A 20,595-nucleotide genomic window follows, 5' to 3' on the forward strand; every position below is an offset into this window, starting at 1 on the left:
ATCAGCCTTTTTTCCCACTGGATCCTCAGAGGAAGACCAGGCTCATTTACACCACCACCGGACCTTCAGAGGAAAAGTACACCCTTGTACAGGATCACTGCTCCAACAGAACCACCCCTGTCACTGCAGGAGGGCTGCAGCCACCATCCAATCAGACTGCTACCAACACCCTGACCAACAGGGTGAGAGGTTGTATTCTGACTCTGTCAGTGTTGTTTTGTATTACTGCATTTTTATTCTTATTTTTATTTTTCCTAATAAAGAACTGTTATTCCTACTCCCATATCTCTGTCTGAGAGCCCAATAATTTCCAAATTATAATAATTCAGAGGGAGAGGGTTTATATTTTCCATTTCGAGAGAGGGTCCTGACTTCCCTAGCAGACACCTGTCTTTTCAAACCAAGACAGGAACATACAAAACAAATGTTCTGTTCTGGTTGTCTACGCAATGAAAAAGTACATGCACCTCAGTAGCACAAATCCCTTACAGCATATAAGCACCTATCCATAAGATTTCTGAGATGGAAGTTCTAACACAGTACTGTACTTGTCCTGCAACGTGCAGGGTTTTTTGCTATAATATGTATACACACATATTTCTTTCTTGTTCTTACATTAGTTTTATATCATAAGTAAATATATCTTTGTTCAAAAAAATGTAAAGTATTTGTTGTCCTAAGGGTAGGGTGAGGAACTAGGTAGTTTTGGTTAGTATCTGCAGGCCTTTCTAAAAAGTCATGTCAAATCCATCAGCTACCCTTTGACCTCAGTAATGGCACACCATGCACAATATAGACTGTCTTGTAGTGTTATAGGATGACACAAACATTTCTGAAATAAGTAATTCAGAAAAATAGAGACCTTTTCTTTTATCTTTATATGTTATTGTGTTTCTTTTATGTAAAAAAAACCCCAAACACAAAAGAAATTTGCTAATGCTAATTTACCATAATTAAGCATATAATGGGTTTATAATAGATGTAAAGAAAAAATGGTATTCCAGCATACAAGAGGAAAGCGTAACAGAATCAAAAAAATGTTTGTGTGTTTTTTTGTTTTTATTTTAATTGAAAGCTTGTATTTTAAACAATTGTGAAGGGCTGCGCTGGTTTTTACTATGGTAGAGTTCATTTTCTTTCTGACAGCTATTAGAGTACCATTTGTTTGGGGTTTTGTTTTCTTTTTTTTTTTTTAATTTAGTACAAGAATTATGTTGATAACACAGTGATGGCTGTTCCTGAGCAGGGCTTTTCCTAAGTCAAGGGTTTTTCAGTTTTCCATCATCTGCCACTGAGTAGGTGCATAAGAATCTGGGAAGGAGCATGGCCAGGAAAGCCTGGCCAAAGGGAAATCCCATGTCATAGAACATCATGCCCAATATATAAACTGGGGGGACTTGGCCAGGAAGTGCTGATTGGTGATTGGAGACAGGCTGGGCATCCATCAGTGGGTGGGGAGAAATTGCATTGTGCATCATTTGTCTGCTTGGGATTTATCTCTCTCTCTCTTTTTTTGTTATCTCCCTTTCTATATGATCACTCTTATTACTATCATAAATATCATTATTACTATAAATATTAATATTGTATTTTATTTTGTTTCAATTATGAAGCTGTTCTTATCTCACCTCACAGTTTGTATCTTTTTAAAATTCTCTTCTGCATTCTACCAGAACAGCTTCATAGTACTTTATCAGCTAGAAACTCCATTTGGCATGTACATTTAAAAGTACAGCCCAGTTTTTACAGGTATTTAGGGTGTGTCGAGGTTTAGGGCAAATTTGGAGGAGAATCTCCAAATTAGGGCTCCTCCAGTTAGCAAACCCACACAGCCCCTCCCCCCAACCGGTTCGGGAAGGATTTCTCGGAGAGGAGTGGAAAGAACCTGTTTATTTAACAAGCACAGCACCCCCCAGCACACAAAATGAACAATACCGGATGACACCACTCTGAAAAAGATGACAAATTCAGAAAGTCTCTCTGGGGGTGGTCACTCTGGTCTCAGTCCCTCCGGCGCTGGGGCTGCTGCTGCAGGCCAGAAGGTGCAGGATCTTGGTGTTTCTCAGGTCCCAGTCCGGAGCAGGTTCGAAGTGATCAGAAAAAGGAAAGGAGAAACCGTCCAGGAAGAAATTGGACAGTTTAGCTGAATTAGCTAAAGAGCAAAAGCAAGCAGAAGCAAAGCGAGCAAGAGCGAGAGAGCAAAAGCAAAAAGCAAAAGCAGCAAAAGCAAAAGCCGCAGTCTCCGTGTCCCGCCAGGCTGATAAGAAAACCAAAACAAAACTTTCCCGCTTCAGAGCCGGTCTTAAAGGTACAGAACATAATATCCAATATTAACAGAACACATGAATGGGGATACAAGCATCATAACGTCACCCTAGGACATTCCACCCCTTATCCCCATATCATCAACATACTACCACACATCATGCATTTATTCATACAAAATTTTCATCTGCTCCCCCACAATTTACAAGCAACACTCATTATGTCCTCATCACATCCCCACACTGGACCACTGAATCCATGCCCTATACTACAGGGCGGCAGGATTTCACCCCTTTCACCTTACTCACTCAAAGCTCCATCTATCACTTGCTCAGACCTTCGACACTTGCCCATCTCCTTCTCCATCTCCCACTTGCCCAGACCTTCAACACTTACACATTTCCTTCTATCTCATGTCTGTATGGTTTTCTCACCCCACAATCAGATCTCCCTGTGGTACACATCGTGTTGTTCCATCTCTTTGCATTATCCACCATGTGCAACCTGGTCCCTGAGCAAAGACAACCCCACGAATGGGTTTGTCTGTACTCAAGGCAGAATTGACCCACACAGTCTTCCCTAACAAACCTCTGACACGTACCACTGGGACTTTATCTCCATCTATTACATTCAGGGACTCAGACTGGGCAGGACCTGCTCGGTTGGTGGAACCTCGGGTGTTAACTAACCAGGTGGCCTTTGCTAAATGCTGCTCCCAATTTTTGAAAGATCCCCCACCCAAAGCTTTTAGCTGGGTTTTTAGTAGTCCATTGTACCTCTCCACTTTGCCTGCAGCTGGTGCATGGTAGGGGATATGGTACACCCACTCAATGCCATGTTCGCTAGCCCAGGTGCTGATAAGGCTGTTCTTGAAATGAGTCCCATTGTCTGACTCAATCCTCTCAGGGGTACCATGTCTCCACAGGATTTGGTTTTCCAGGCCCAGGATGGTGTTCCGGGCAGTAGCATGAGACACAGGGTAGGTTTCCAACCATCCAGTGGTGGCTTCCACCATGGTCAGCACGTAACGCTTGCCCTGGCGTGTCTGGGGCAGTGTGATGTAGTCTATCTGCCAGGCCTCCCCGTACTTGTACTTGGACCATCGCCCACCGTACCACAGGGGCTTCACTCGCTTGGCCTGCTTGATGGCAGCACACGTCTCACAGTCATGGATAACCTGTGAAATACTGTCCATGGTTAAATCCACCCCTCGGTCTCTTGCCCACTTATAGGTGGCATCTCTGCCCTGATGGCCTGAGGCATCATGGGCCCATCGAGCTAGGAATAACTCTCCCTTGTGTTCCCAATCTAGGTCTATCTTGGACACCCCTATCCTTGCTGCCTGGTCTACCTGCTCATTGTTTTGGTGCTCCTCATTGGCTCTACTCTTGGGGACATGGGCATCTACATGGCGGACTTTCACAGGTAGCCTCCCTACCCTGGTAGCAATGTCTTTCCACTCATCAGCAGCCCAAATTGGTTTTCCTCTACGCTGCCAGTTAGCCTTTTTCCACCTCTCCAGCCATCCCCACAGAGCATTGGCTACCATCCATGAATCAGTGTAGAGGTAGAGCTTTGGCCATTTCTCTCTTTCTGCAATGTCCAGGGCCAGTTGAACGGCTTTGAGTTCTGCAAGTTGACTTGATCCACCTTCTCCTTCAGTAGCTTGTGCAACCTGTCGTGTGGGGCTCCATACGGCTGCTTTCCACTTCCGGTTCATCCCTAAGATGCGACAGGAACCGTCAGTGAAAAGAGCATAGCGTGTTTCCTCTGGGGGCAGTTGGTTATATGGAGGAGCCTCTTCAGCCCGTGTCACTGGTTCCTGTTCTTCATCTGTGACACCAAGATTCTCACCTTCGGGCCAATTTGTAATTACCTCCAAAATCCCAGGGCGATTTAGTTTACCTATATGGGCGCGCTGAGTGATAAGAGCAATCCACTTGCTCCATGTGGCACTGGTGGCATGGTGAGTGGAAGGAACCTTGCCTTTGAACATCCACCCCAGCACCGGTAGTCGGGGTGCCAGGAGGAGCTGCGCTTCTGTACCAATCACCTCTGAGGCGGCTTGGACTCCTTCATAGGCAGCCAAGATTTCCTTCTCTGTGGGAGTGTAGTTGGCCTCAGAGCCTCTGTAGCCTCGACTCCAAAATCCCAGTGGTCGACCCCGAGTCTCCCCAGGCATCTTCTGCCAAAGGCTCCAGGACAAGCCATGGTTCCCGGCTGCAGAGTAGAGCATGTTCTTCACATCTGGTCCTGTCCTAACTGGGCCAAGAGCTACTGCATGAGCTATCTCCTGCTTGATCTGGACAAAGGCCTGTTGCTGCTCAGGGCCCCAGTGGAAAGTGTTCTTCTTGCGGGTGACCAGGTAAAGAGGGCTCACGATCTGACTATACTCAGGAATGTGCATCCTCCAAAAGCCTATGGCACCTAGGAAAGCCTGTGTCTCTTTCTTATTGGTGGGTGGAGACATTGCTGTGATCTTGTTGATGACGTCTGTAGGAATCTGACGCCGTCCATCTTGCCACTTCACTCCCAGGAACTGAATCTCACGAGCTGGTCCCTTTACTTTGCTCTTTTTAATGGCGAAACCAGCTCCCAGGAGGATTTGGATGATTTCCTTTCCTTTCTCAAACACTTCCGCAGCTGTGTTCCCCCACACAATGATGTCATCAATATATTGCAGATGTTCTGGAGCCTCACCCCTTTCTAGTGCAGTCTGGATCAGTCCATGGCAGATGGTGGGACTGTGCTTCCACCCCTGGGGCAGTCGGTTCCAGGTATACTGCACTCCCCTCCATGTGAAAGCAAACTGAGGCCTGCATTCTGCTGCCAGAGGAATGGAGAAAAATGCATTGGCAATGTCTATAGTGGCGTACCACCTCGCTGCCTTGGACTCAAGCTCGTACTGGAGCTCTAATATGTCTGGCACGGCAGCACTCAGTGGTGGAGTCACCTCATTCAATGCACGGTAGTCCACAGTCAATCTCCATTCTCCTTCAGATTTTCGCACAGGCCAAATGGGGCTGTTGAAGGGTGAGTGGGTCTTGCTGACCACCCCTTGGCTCTCCAGCTCACGGATCATCTTATGGATGGGGATCACAGCATCTCGAGTGGTTCTATACTGTCGTCGATGCACTATGGAGGTGGCAATTGGCACTTGTTGATCTTCTCCCATCAGACATCCTACTGCAGATGGATTCTCAGACAGCCCAGGCAAGGTGTTCAATTGCTGGATGCCCTCTGTCTCTACAGCAGCTATCCCAAATGCCCACTTGAGTCCTTTTGGGTCTTTGAAATACCCACTTCGAAGGTAGTCTATGCCCAAAATACATGGGGCCTCTGGGCCAGTCACAATAGGATGTTTCTTCCACTCATTCCCAGTGAGGCTCACATCAGCTTCCACCAAAGTGAAATCCTGGGATCCCCCTGTCACACCAGCAATAGAAACAGACTCTGTCCCCACATGTCTCGACGGAATTAATGTACATTGTGCGCCAGTATCAACCAAAGCTTTATACTCTTGTGGTTCCGATGTGCCAGGCCAACGAATCCACACAGACCAGAAAACACGATTTTCCCTGGCCTCTACCTGGCTAGAGGCAGGGCCCCTCTAAGCCTGGTTATCCTTCTTTCCCTGGGCATATGTCTTAGATGTTCCTTCAAGGGGATCAGACATGGCATCATCAGCATCATACCTGGCGGTTCGGCTACGGGCAACTGGAGCTGCTTTCTTCCTGGTGGCTTCCTTCAATTCACGCACCCGTCGTGCCAGAACAGCAGTAGGTTTTCCATCCCACCTCCTCATATTTTCTCCACAGTCACGCAGGTAGAACCACAGCTCTGTTCGTGGGGTGTACCTTCTCTGGCCATCTGGGGAACGTCTGCCTTGGATACCAGAACCTCTGATCTGTACTGCCGAGATTTGGAGAAGGTCTTCTTTAATCTCCTCTCTGAGCTTCTTATGATTCTCCTCTATCTTATCCTCTAAGTTCTGCAGACGTGTTTCTACCGCTGCAATTCTGGCATGTGTTGGGCCATGCACAGCATCTGCATATGCTCGGAGCTTCCTTGCCATATCCAGCACAGTCTCGTCCCTCTCATCCCGCTTCATTATGGCTAGGGCAGAAGCATATTCGTGTGGCCCAAGTCGCACAAGTTTCCGCCACATCACAGACGTGCATGGCACCAAGTCTGGGTTCCTAGTTGTCACATCATCTGAGAAGATAATCTCTGCCACTGCCATCTCTCTCAGGCGTTGGATCCCTTGCTCTATGGTCTTCCACTGTGTCTGTTGCATATAAAGATCATCTGCACACAGGTATCTTTGTGCAACACTTTCCAAGACCTGTGCCCAGAGGCTCTGAGGGTTTGCCCCCCTCATCATTCCTTGGTCAATGACAGGATCATGTGACAGGGATCCCAAATGCCTCGCTTCTGTGCCATCCAGAATTGTAGCCTCGCCTGCAGCATCCCAGAGACGGACTAACCAACTAATTATGGATTCATCAGGTCGTCGGGTGTAATCCTTCCGTAAGCCACGAAGGTCCTTCAGGGAAAAGGACTCAATATTTGCATCTGGTCTTGCACCTGCTGCTTTGACTCCTGATTTTATGTCAGGAGGCATTGAGGTTCCTTCTGCTGCATCATCATCATCATCATCATCCACTGGTCGATTGGTCTTGTCTGTGCATTTCCCACTTCTGGTACTGGTAGCAACAGCCATTGGTTTAGCTGCTGGCTTAGGCTCACTATCTGGTTTGGCTGCTGGCTTTGAGCCTGTGGTGTTGGCTGCAGCCTGAGTGACTGGGATAGCTGATTTATCTCCCTGCCCCCCTGCCTCCGTCTGCTGTCCTACAGTCTCCAACAGAGTGCGATAAGCATATGCCAGGGCCCAGCTCACTGCAATGACCTTTCTCTCCTTAGGCTCATCCTGGTATTTCTCTTTCAGATATTTCCCCACCTCAGCTGGGTTCTGAATTTGTTTATGGGGAAAATCCCAGACTATAGGGTCGGAGAATTCCTTCAGGATGTGGCCCATTTCCTCCCATTTCCCACACCACTCAGGATGTTTCACACCTGGGTCTACTCCTAAGTCAGGGGTCTCATCAGCCCGTCTAGAAATCTCAGCCCTCATTCTGGAGAGACAGCAGACTGTATAGAGGAAGGTTACCAGATTGAATACAAGAAAGATGGTTTCTCTAACATTCAGGGGAAACTGAACATCCTTTACTACTGACGCAACCGATTCATAGGAGAGGAAGGAAACCAAAGGCTGAAAAGCCTCATTCCCTGCTGCTCCTCCTCTAACAAACTGGACGAATAACCATAGCCAAGAACCATTCATACCTGGAGCAGACCCCAACATGTTTATAAACTTCTTGCACATCATTGCCATCAAGCCCAGCAGGATAGCCATTCTGGTCACTGCCCCTCTGCTGTAAAAACTACGTATGAGGGACAATACTAGAACTATTTCAGGATAGGAAAATAAACCTAGGGACCACAGAGGTATTAAAATCTCGAAAAACCCTAGGGACCAGAAGCACATGCAAGCCTTCACCCCAACACTCATCATGAATTCAAAAAGCATGGCTATTAGCTGCTTCAAACAGAGAGTAATGGCAACCAAAATACCCACAAAACAGGCTTTTTCCACTCACTCTCTCGAGCCCAGCGTTGGGCACCAAGATTTTGTCGAGGTTTAGGGCAAATTTGGAGGAGAATCTCCAAATTAGGGCTCCTCCAGTTAGCAAACCCACACAGCCCCTCCCCCCAACCGGTTCGGGAAGGATTTCTCGGAGAGGAGTGGAAAGAACCTGTTTATTTAACAAGCACAGCACCCCCCAGCACACAAAATGAACAATACCGGATGACACCACTCTGAAAAAGATGACAAATTCAGAAAGTCTCTCTGGGGGTGGTCACTCTGGTCTCAGTCCCTCCGGCGCTGGGGCTGCTGCTGCAGGCCAGAAGGTGCAGGATCTTGGTGTTTCTCAGGTCCCAGTCCGGAGCAGGTTCGAAGTGATCAGAAAAAGGAAAGGAGAAACCGTCCAGGAAGAAATTGGACAGTTTAGCTGAATTAGCTAAAGAGCAAAAGCAAGCAGAAGCAAAGCGAGCAAGAGCGAGAGAGCAAAAGCAAAAAGCAAAAGCAGCAAAAGCAAAAGCCGCAGTCTCCGTGTCCCGCCAGGCTGATAAGAAAACCAAAACAAAACTTTCCCGCTTCAGAGCCGGTCTTAAAGGTACAGAACATAATATCCAATATTAACAGAACACATGAATGGGGATACAAGCATCATAACGTCACCCTAGGACAGGGTGATATTCTATTTGGCACTGAAAATTAAGCTTCCAGGTTTGGAAGCTATAATTGACTTTCTCTTATGTTAAACTATATGAAATTAGTAAAAATGTTAGGGGAGGTAAAGAAAGGTATATGTGTTAATGAATAAAACGTTTTGATCCTCTGCCCTTCACTTGTAAACATTGATGTGACATAAAGACATTCCAGTAATATGATATCACAAATTAATTATCTTGTACTTCAAATACATTATATGTTAGTAGCCCTTGTTCTGTGTCGTTTTTTTTTATGAAATCAAGAGATTTTCCAGAGGAAGTATTCTATAAATAATGACAGAATTTTGATAAATCTTTGTTGATCTTTCAGATCAGACAGAATGCACTTATCTATAAATGAATCAGAGGAGCTTCCTGTTATAAGCAGATGTCACTTTTGCTTCTTTCTCACTATATATGAAATTGGTTTCCATAGACTGGAAAATTTTCAGCACAAGGAAATTTATTGAGTAAATATTGGTTTGTAAGATTTCAGTTTATCCTAAATCATCATAAGAAGAAATATTACTACATTAAACATTTGATAAACTGAAAGTAATTTTGCAAGTCAGGCTTCCATTTGGAGAAAGCAGCAGTCAGATAAATAAATCTGGTGTATTAGTTTTTGCCAACACTTCTATTTAAGTTGGCTTCCCAGACTAAAATATATCATTCACACAGGTCACCAAGGGGATAATTCAGATTGCTATGTTTCTTTTTTTCACTCAGGATTTTTTTTTTACATACAGCCTAATCTTACAGAATTCACTCTGAATTTTACCATTGTCTTCAACAAAATTTTTCATATCATTTCACCTTTAAAGTGATATTTAAAAACTTTAATACATAGTCAGACATGATGAAGCCTGCTAAAAATAATTGTTTCCTTTGATTTTAATGAGGCTTTTTCTTTTTTTTCTTTTCAATTTGGAGCAACTTTATTAAGTTTTGGGATGCAATTTATATCCACACCTGATCACTGTTGCTTCACAGAAATATATAATCTCCTCTGATCTAGATTTGCTCATTGCTACTCTTATTTTGTCCTCCAGAGAACACAGAATCCTGAAATGGCTAAGATACTGATTGCTTCATATGAACCTCATTTACTTAACTTCTGTCATCTATCTGTCTGTCTGTCTATCTATCGATCATAAAAATATTAGTACTTTGACAGGGAAGCAAACAGAAATTGCTAATATTGGGCTTCTGAAAGTTTTGGTAAACTGCTCTGCTGAGCTATGATTGTTCTAATTAATCAGACTCTAAAAATCATTAGGGCAAAGCAAAGTCTATTAGTATTGAAAATCTATGTAAATGCAAATGTTACAAGGCAATAAATAAAGACTCTTAAAGACCTATGGCTTCTGTCATGCTGGATTCAAATTTGGGTTAATCCTTACAAAATGTTCACAATTTCATACCTAATGGCAGGCCAGCTTGCAGAAATAATATTTTAGAGTTTCTTCTTTCATTGTAATTCTATTATAAGCAATGAAAGAAAAGAAAATGTGGGATTCTCCTGGGGCAGCTGCTTATTTTGCCTTGCATTCAGTAACTCCATAAAGTGTGGCACCTGAAAGAGAGCCAGCACTGATTGAAATGCATAGTATTCTCAAATTTCTAACAACCTAGAATACACAATTTGGTAAAAAGGAAAGGAAGAGAAAACAACAGGAAAAACCACATGTCAATATCAAACCAGCAAAAAAACATTTTCCTGTGTTGTTCTCTTTCCTTGGAAACTTTAGGAAAACCTAAGATAAAGCTGCAGAAATAGAAACTAGAATTAATAAATGAAAGAAAGTAAGGACTGGGAAGAGTTGGAGGAAGGAAAAGAAAGGGAGATAGCTATATTCGTGTGTATCTGTGTCACTTGGGGTCTTAGTAAACTCATGGGTATACCTGAAAATCCTAAAACCAAATTAATGCATTCCTTTTATGATCTTTCAGGTTCAATTTTTGTTTTCTGTCATGCAGAACTCTGTTTAGATACCCATATCTCTATTGACGTAAACAATACTGTAAATTGAAATTACCTCATTAACCTAAATTTACCTTTTTGGGAGAAATAAAAGATAAGACTAGCCAAAGAAATATTCAAAGATAATGAGTGAAACTCCAGGCAGCAAAAATTTCTATCTTGCTTTATTAACCAAAGGGAAAAATCAAGAACAAAAATCAGATGGAGGGCTCAAAACAGATTGTTTCAATTTGTTCAAGATATTTTTCTTAGGAAAAATTAATGCTTTTAGAATTTGTGTCTATGATGAGGAAGCACTTCAAAACCATGCCAGATTATACTAGAGATTAAATGGGATTGAGATAAATAGCACACCTAACAAATAAATAGAAAGGGCTGAAAATCTGCAAATCCTCACAAAAATTGTATTTAGAATAGTCTTTCTATCTCATCTCTTTATTCACATTTGCAAATTAAATGCTCAAGCTGCAAAAAAAAAGGAAAAAAAAAAAGGGAAGAGACCAAGGGAACAAAAAATAAATATGGGAGGGATGAATCTGCTCAGGTATAAAAACATACCAGTCCAGAGACACAATCAGTTTGGAGCTGTGGAGAAATGCTGCTGATGCCAGCTTCCAAAATCTATTTATGTCTTATGGTCCATCCAGTTACAAATAGAAGTTCCTCAGTTTCACCACAGTAATCATATATGGCATTCTCAGCTCCTAGAAGAACATTTAAAATCTTCCTTTCAATAATATCAAATATGATTTTATGAAAAATTATGTAAACTTGTTATCAATCTGCAAAGGTGAAACTGATTCAGAGGAGTAGAGCCAGTGCTCCAAACTGAAATAATTGAATATAAAATATTAATTATTTTTTTGCAAAAGGCTTAACAATCAGCTCCCCTTCACCTAACATTATATTATTTTTTAATACCATTGCACAGAATGAGCTTCTACAAACAAAAAAACCCAAACAAAACATATTTGGTGGGGAAAGACTTTCTCTCAAATATTATGCAGGTGGTAAACATGGAACAACATGAAATGTCAGCCAGCAGAACATCCTTAGTGCTAGAGAATTGATGATCTACTGTAAAAACAAGTACTGATAGCTGAGTGAACTGTAGTACCACTTCACTTAAAACAAAGACTTACCAAGTACAGATACATCTAGGAGAAACTCAGTGTGTGTATGAACAACAGTCACTGTGACTTATCTAGTCACACACAATGAAATGGTAAAGAATGTCTGATAACTTCTACTAATGTCCAAATCATCATTCTATATAATCAGTGTTTCAAATTAAAACAATATCAATTCCCTTACTAACTAGCAATTCAGTTGTTTCTAGTACTAAATGGAGAATATAAAAATTAATAGAGTTACTGCATTAGAACAGTTTGTTGCCAGATCATAGTTAAAACCAGAACATAAATGGACTTTAATGAATTTAAAAAGAAAAAATAAGTATTTGGAAGATTAATTAAATGAATTCTTCTTTTATAAAGAGAACTGATGTGCTTCTATCTAAAAAGTATTTCTGTTTTGCAAGTCTGAAGAAGTATCATTTTTATTTTAAACATGTACATTTTATCAAAGAGGTGGTAACAGCTAGAATACTACTGACTGCACAGACATCTTGTCAAGAACAGTTATGTTCACTGCATAATGCAAAATGGAGATCAGTAGAAATAGGATGGCTATGTTTAAAGGAAGAAGGGTTTAATAGATTTTGACTGCTCATGTGTGTGTGCATACCTCAGAGACTAGGAAGCTTTAAGTATGAAAAATTAATCTTTTCAATTACAGAATAAATTCTACTAAGTATGCAATATACATCATAAATGAAACATGGCTAAATATCACATTATTATGTAAAGAGTAAATTTAATTTGAAATACTTAGGAAAGAAAAGATATTTTTTTAATTTCCTGTAAAAAGATTTTTATGTTTTTGTTCACTGAAATTCATTTTTCAAAATCTGCTTTTTGCATTAATGATTCACACAAATGCATATTTTTCAGCTGAAGTCTATTTCTGTAACTTCTTTCAATTTCATAAAAAATTATGAGAATAACACTCACTGTGTGTTATTGCACTGTATATGGTCAGTGTATATTATCGATGGCATTTTAAAAACATTTGCTTCACTGCTCATAGATCTGTCTTTATGAAGAGCCCTTGCTACTACTTACTGGCAAATTTTGCTTCAGAGGAAAAAAAAAAGAAAAAGTACATTAGCAAACACATCTTATGTAGGAAGGACAGTAATATTAATATAACATATAAGCAGCTTCTTTATTATTGCTTCTTTATTAATGTTACATACAATTTATGTAAAATTTATGTAAAATTTGAATAATACACTACTGAAGAGAAACCATATCAACCTATAATCCTCTATATTCAATAAGGGCAGTTCAAATACAGAATAAACCAGTGTGGCATTATGAAGTCTGTTTTATATGTAGTAAAACTGAAAAAGTGTTTTCACCATGTACCAAGCAGATTACTATGTATAAACCAGTAAAACCATAAAATAAATATTGATATGAAGACAAGACATCAACAGCTGTGTTAATATTCCTCGACTTTCTACTTCTCTTGGATAATAACTTCATGGACCAATGCTATAATCGACAAGCTGACCTTGCAAATTTCCAGTGCCACGGGTGAAAGGGAGGGAGAGGTGGAGAAAAAAAAAAAAAAAGAAAAAAGAAAAAAACCCACAACCTATTAAATATTGTCTATTCAGGAGAATTTTTAGTCCCAAAGTAAAAATTATTTTGATGGAGAATTTTTGGGAGGTGCCAGAACAAAGCAATTGAAAAGGGCTAAGCCACCCTGAACTGGTCAGATGTTGTTGTGTCTGCAGTGACAGACGTTCAGCACAAGCCAAAATGAAACACTGCATAATGTTCTGAGCTCAGGAAATGGACAGTTAAAAATCAATCTCTATCTCACATTCCCAGCTCTGAACCTGAAAATGACAGCTATTATCCAGATTTACATTTTATTCCAGCTAGAATAAAGCAAATAAATCACTGGGCTTTTGGCTGCTTGGATAATTACAATGTGAGTGGCTGGTATGAGTTTCACTGGGGGAAGATGTTTTCAGAGGGTTAGAGCACAAAGTGGAAAAATGACAGTAAAAAATGGGCTTGATTTCCATGTTGAGATGAAAGCTTGTGGCATGCAAATCACTGAACACAGTAACCTCTGCTGAGACCCATCAGCCCTCCTCATCAAATACCCAGGATAGGTAAGCCTGTGTGGTGAAACATCTTTACTGAGCTGAGAGCTCAAGTGAACAACCTTTTGGTTTAAGGGGACAGAGGAGTTTTTAATGGCATATTAAAAAATATTTTCATGTGACTTTGCCAGAAGTGATTTTATCATAGACACTCTCTTCAGTGTAACTTACCTGTGAGAACAGACACCTTGAAATCCAAATTCTTAGTTTAGTTTAACGTACGCTTCTAATCACATCTGCATATCAGATGACTGTGTAGCAAGAAATTCAGCTATACACAGCTCTCAAGAGTATTTGAAAGAATATGTGATCCAAAATTTCCTAAGTCTGTGTTGTACAACTGCTTATTTCATACTGTAACAAATACTTTCATTCCTCAAACATTAAGTATGGCTCTGTTTTATGACAAATATGACATATGTTTCACAGCTCCTCTCCAAAATTGTCCTGACTTCCAGTCTGAACTGAATCTTCCATATGTTTTTCTGAATGACATTACACTGGGAACCTGAAAAAAATTATAAAAAAAAAAAGAATTAGCTTTATTATTCCATATGATTATCTAATTAATATTTTAAAATTCCAATACGTATTCCTAAATAAAAATGGAAGAGTAATGTAAATATCAAAGTACTATTTTTAACAGCTCTACTCTTATCCTTTGATGAACAGCCTAAAACTTTCTGCAAATAAACCTAAAAATAGTTATGACTTTCATTGCAGAAAGGTTGAGAAAACTCTTTCCAAACCAGTTGATATTTTCTCTAATTGAACTTGTCTTGGGCAGCCACAGCAGTGGGATGTTGTCCCTATTGTCACATAAGGGATACCTTACTCAGATACAATGATTCATTATTATTATTCTACAGTGTTGATTGCATATTTCATAAAATTGCCTTTTCTCTTGATGCATTTTGTTGTTGTTGCTGCTTTTTTTTACTGTATTATATAAGACCAATTTCTATTCTTTTTGTAATAAAAACACCTCTGGGAGGGAGTCTGCAGTTAAAGCTGTTTATTCTTACCTTATTTCTTTCTGCTTTACAAGGACTGCGAGAAACACCAAGTATCCTCCAATAAATGTAGCAGGCCTACATCCAATTGCAGAAATTGCACCAAATTTCCATTTAGTGTTTAACACAATATGGCATTCACATCAGTTTGCTGTAGGATAAAGACAATAAATATTTGCAGAGAGCATCAGATAAAAATCTGCACTAAGATAAAGCATAAGCATATAAATCCTCCCAGTCTATTTGAAAAAGTCATTAGTTAATTTAAAATAAATAAATAAATAAAAACCAACTAGATATATTTGTCCTATGTTAAGACAGTAAAATATCTTTGTAAAATATATTTTTATATATATATATATAAAGGGGAAAAAATATCAAATTTTTTTAGTTCTGCAACTCTCATGAGACTGTATCTCATGAGAATATCATCACCAAATCTGTAGTAGTTAGAATCGGATGAGATCATACCAGCTGTAATGAAAGATAATAAAACATAGCTAAGCTGTAGGAAATTAAGAAAAAGACAGGACAAGAACATGAAATAATGCCACTATAGAACTACTTTAATACCAAGGAATGATAAAAAGGAGAAGAGGAAGAGCACTTAGCTAGGATGAAATGCAAAAAAGGCTGAATTTAAAAGAAGATAGGAGAAAGATAAAATAGGCTGGAGAAAAGGAGAGGATTAATTGTGCTGAAACAGGAAATAATGATAGACTTTAAATATCATGCCAAAGAGCAACTGAGAACCAGAGCAGTGTAGCTAAATGAAGAGATTGTCCTTGTTCCTTCTGAAATCTTTACTTGCTTGAGTAAAAATGTGATGTATTCATTGCTCAGGCACTTAAAGGATTATAAATATTGGAGAAAAATGGAGAAAGCAGCTCCACTCTTTGTCTCTGAACTTTATGCAGAAGAAATGGAATAGACAAACAAAGAAAAAACCCATTTGTATACACCAGTGCTTGAATGAAAAATTTCCTTTTCTTTTGTTAGATCCTTTTCCTGAAGGACAAATATAAGAATAGTAGTATTAAACCTGTATTTTCTTTATAAAATAGAATTATAAAATGGATGCACAAAAATAAGTTAGGCTGGAGGTGAGTCTAAATATCACATGGTCCAAGTCTCTTCTCACAATCTTGTCACTTTACACAAAATCATGAAATCATATTGCCCAGAAAGACTTCCAAAACTGGTGTAGTATATGCAGAATTAAATTAAATATAAATTTATTTATTTAATATAAAATTAAATTAAATATAAATTTTTATATGCAGTATGTCTCAGCAGCTCATAATTGACAACTCATTTACAAAAGCACACATTAATAAAAGTAGAAATAGCAGTATTAATAGAAAATAAAATATTTTTTGTTTTGTATTAATTGATTTAACTCCCTATTTAATTTTATTACTCATTAAGGTTTTTCTTTTCTTTACAGCTATCTCCTTTATTAACTTGGAATAAAGAATTGTGGCTTAATAAATTAACCTTATTGATATGGATATTCTGTGGTCACAAATGTAAGATATTCATTATTGGGAATATACATAATAGTAAATGTGATGAAATGACATCACACGAAGGATGTACATGAAGTACGTACATTACATAAAATTACACACTAGGGAAAAAAAATCCACCTGAAAATTAATATTGCTCCAAATTCAGAATCTAGTAAATGCAATAAGGCAAATTTTCCAGGAGAACAAAACAAGAAGTATCAATGGTATACATTTTTGTTCTTCAAATATATTTTAAATTTTTCTACAGTTTGGAAAAAATATTCCAAAATATACTAGTCAGTTTGAAGAAATAAATACCTATGTATTCCATTGTTGCAAATTATACTGTACTTTGAATGAAGCAGTGTACCTTTCTATTTAGCAACTAAGACTCTACTGTCTTCAGGAACTGAACATTTAGGAATATGTGGAAGATTTTTATGTAAGTATTACCTTCTAGATTATGCTGATATTTGCAGTTTCAGGAAGTTTGGGTTACAAGAGTGGTGTGTCCTGTTAACTTTACCTAGTTGATGTAGCAGGCATAATAGGCTCCTACTGGTAACGGGATATAACTCTGCAAGGTATTCAGAATGAAATGAGATATTTCTCTCATTTACAAGTATTCTGGGTAAGGCCAGTTGTGAGTAACATAAATTCCTATTAACAATCCAGCTTGTTAATCCCCTAAAATTTCTCACATCCAATATTTACTTTACCAGTATCTTTTTTGTTAAAACATCACAGTGCTGTCAAGGTCTTAGTAGGGTTGAAAGCAACAGCTTGACCTTCCTTCAATAATTGATGAAATTAATAAAATTTGGCAGAACTCATAAAGAATGTTAAGTCCTAAGGAAAAAAAAAAAAAAGAGAGGCTTGAGAAAAATGACAACCTTATTAGTGATGCAATCAATATACATGAATGTAGGGGCTAAAAGTACAACAAAATATTTAACCCATCTTCTCCATCAGCAATGTCTGATGAAAACAAAATTGTGTATTTTATTTTTATCTAAATAGGTACCAGTTGGAACGTATTTTAAAGCTCTTTATTAGCAAAATGCACTTTCAAATTAAGGTGATATTAGCATACTATTTGACTCATTCCTATGTCAAGTATTTTTTTCTGGGGGGAAAGGGGAGTGCATTTCTATAAATCAAGCAAAAAGTGTTATTTTTCTTGCCTTTTTTTTTTTTATTCCATCAACATTTTTTCCAGAAGGAAATAAGTTTTGTGACAATCTGTCTCTTGCTGATAAAATGACAAGACAAGACCAGAGACATAAGAAGCCATAGAATTTCAAAACCTAAACCAAGTCAGTTGTTATCTCTCAGGGCTAAGATCTCACAGCCAAACAGGACAAAGGATGATGCTATACCACAATCTTTTGACCTTGAATGTGCAAACAACTAATTTTATATAGAATTTAGAAAAAATCATCTCAACACTTCATTGACTATCTCTGTATATGCAGAAAACATGCAATGGCAAGATTACTTTTACATCTTTCTTTATTCTGCAATTGCTATCAATTTTAGACACACTTGTACTCTGTTTCCATATAAAAAACTCAAAAACCAGAAGTGCAGTTTAAGCAAATTTGTAAGGCTTACAAAATCATTATTTTTCATCTATGTATTAAATTAAAAAAATCCAAACAAGAAATCAAAGATGGTTTCTATTCAGGATTTCCAAAATTATTTTTTCTTAAAATACAATTTCCTTTTAAAAATTAAGATGAATTTCCTTACCCTTTTCAGCATGATACATGTGCAAACATCAGAAAAATCTTACTATTGCTACTTGTCAGATTGCTTTATTTTCCCCTCAGGAGCACATGACACAAGAACTTCCTGTTGCATCCAAAAAAAGATATTCTCAACAGCACTACTCTAGAGTATATATATCTTTCTCACAGTGAATAAGCAAGAAAAAATTAATAGAATTATAGTAAATTATTTTGACTATCAATTTCCTTGAGTATGGTTGAGCTCAGTGAGTAATATGCAGTGAATCATTCATGGAATTAATTTCCCTCTTTTCTTACTTATGGAAAATCCATCAGCTATACCTAATTTATTTGACTTTATTTCTATCTAGAACAGAATCATTCTGAATCATGTGAAAGATTTGTCAGTGAAGACAAAAAATTTTCTGTCCATGGAGTCGTACTTTAGAAATGCATCACCAGGCTTTCAAATCTATATGGATTGATCCCCTTCATCCAACATTTAATCTCATATATTTTAAATTTACCAGTAATTTTATGTACATGAATAGTTATAGGTAAAATATAACAGAGTTACTCAGATGCACCAAGTTGAATGTGTGCACAAAAACATGCAGTATTAATGCTCACTGTCTGGGCTTTGCAGCACTATTTATCTCCTAATACAGCATTATTTCTCTCCTGATCCTTTGCAATCCACATTCCATCAGGAAAACCATCTTCATTTACTGAAAATACCTTGCTCTGCATCGTTAGGCAAATGCCTTTTTAATAAAGAGAATCCAGGTGTACAAGTAAAATACTATGATTGAATACCTTTAATGTCTCAGCTTCATTAGGCAATGACAGGCTGTCATGCTCTTTCTTATTTATTCTGGTTGAGTTGCCATCCTATTCCTGGCTATTAATGATGACAGATCATTTATTACTCTATGAGAAAACAAATATGTTTCCATAACTGTCTTATTCACTTCCCAACCCCATCGTTTGTTATTGAATAATAGAATTATTATTATTACTATTATTACATATACCTCATGCTTTTAATTGAAACTCAACTTTAACACACACAAATGCAGAATTATTAAGTATTTCAGCAATACTTCCTTTTGAAATTATTTCAGTATTTGATACAATCTCTATTGGTAGTACTAAACTAAACCTTCACCTTTTTGTTCACATTAAGGTGGCTTGGCTTTTCTACTCAAATTAAAATGTGAATATGAGAATAAGAATTCTTATTCAGATGAATATTTGTGAAAGGTGAAATAACTTTGGTCCTTTGTAGGGAAATGAAATGTCCCCACAGTGTTTGCAATGTTATTCATTAATCTCCATAGGTATTTCTTCAAAAATTAGTGGCAAATTTAGCATATGAAGAAGATAATTTCAATTTGGAGGGAAATCATTTTTTTTCTTTATATTAAGGTTAATGTTAGCTTAGGATAATCTAAACCATCTACTTCACAACAGAGGAATTACTAACCCATAAATCAAAACTGTTGGTGAAGTTCTGACAGATAATACAGATTGCCTTGGAAGGTAAGGAACTGCCATTCCTGTTTTCACTGTTCCAGAGTAATGAACACAATAACTGGCCTCTCAGCCTACAGTGTCCTCAAAAAAAGCTCTACACAGAGAGCTGGGCCAAACGCATAATTCCTAAAGTCAATATTTTTAACTTTCTCTGAGTTTTCTCACTCAGAGGAACTGTTAATTATTTTTGCATGACATTGAATATGACCTACCACACAATAAAGAAGGATATTTTATTATGCATAAATAATTTGATTTAGCAAGAATTCATATGCTATTTCTGTTCATTTATGGGATTTAATTTCCAGCATTCAGAATGAGTCAATTGCTTGTTTTGAGTCTAAATGTGATATGTACCTAGGAACTTCAGTGGGAGGCTGATAAGCTGTGCTTTGTTTACTTAGTGCAATCAAATTACTCTCACATGTGATGGTGACAGCAATCTTCACCTACAGAAGAAAAGGAAAATCACCATGTAATGAACTTTGCTTTGAATAACCAGGCACTGCTTGGAAATCGTTACCAACACCTCCTTCACCTGCCCTGCTAACATTTACCACAACTTCTAATGCATGAATAGTAAGCCAGCCCAGCCCTTAACACTTAATTCATCTGCCTGACAGGTGGTAAGAAGTTGAATATCACTGCAATCAATTATGAGGACGAGGTTTTAAACAAAGGAATGTATTAACTCTTCTGCTAGGAAATACCCTTTAAGTCCCTAAACTCTTCAGGGTTTATTTAAAACATCCTACATCACTGAATTTCACAAAAAAAAATTAATTCACTCCACAGGATACAGGACACACACCTATCCTGAAGTCACTTTCAGAATAATTCTGCAATGATCAAAGAAGAATGCCCATGTGCCCTGAACACCAGTATTAAACAGTCCTGTTATGTTGTAGCTGGAACTTTATTTTAATATTAATTAATGAAGCACAACAACTTAATCCCTCTACCACAACTGCCAACCTAA

At 38.4% G+C, this 20,595-nt stretch overlaps 1 long non-coding RNA gene across 1 annotated transcript; it reads right to left on the bottom strand.

Moving 5' to 3' along the window:
• Positions 1–1,872: 1,872 nt before the first annotated feature.
• On the bottom strand, positions 1,873–8,573 carry LOC143693312 (uncharacterized). Its single transcript, XR_013180801.1, has 2 exons — positions 8,132–8,573; positions 1,873–2,257 (listed from the first exon to the last, which is right to left on the bottom strand). It is a non-coding gene; the product is annotated as an uncharacterized LOC143693312 (long non-coding RNA).
• Between the last annotated feature and the right edge of the window lie 12,022 nt (positions 8,574–20,595).

This window comes from Agelaius phoeniceus, chromosome 2, assembly GCF_051311805.1.
Source record: "Agelaius phoeniceus isolate bAgePho1 chromosome 2, bAgePho1.hap1, whole genome shotgun sequence".
In the NCBI taxonomy this organism is placed as follows: domain Eukaryota; kingdom Metazoa; phylum Chordata; class Aves; order Passeriformes; family Icteridae; genus Agelaius; species Agelaius phoeniceus.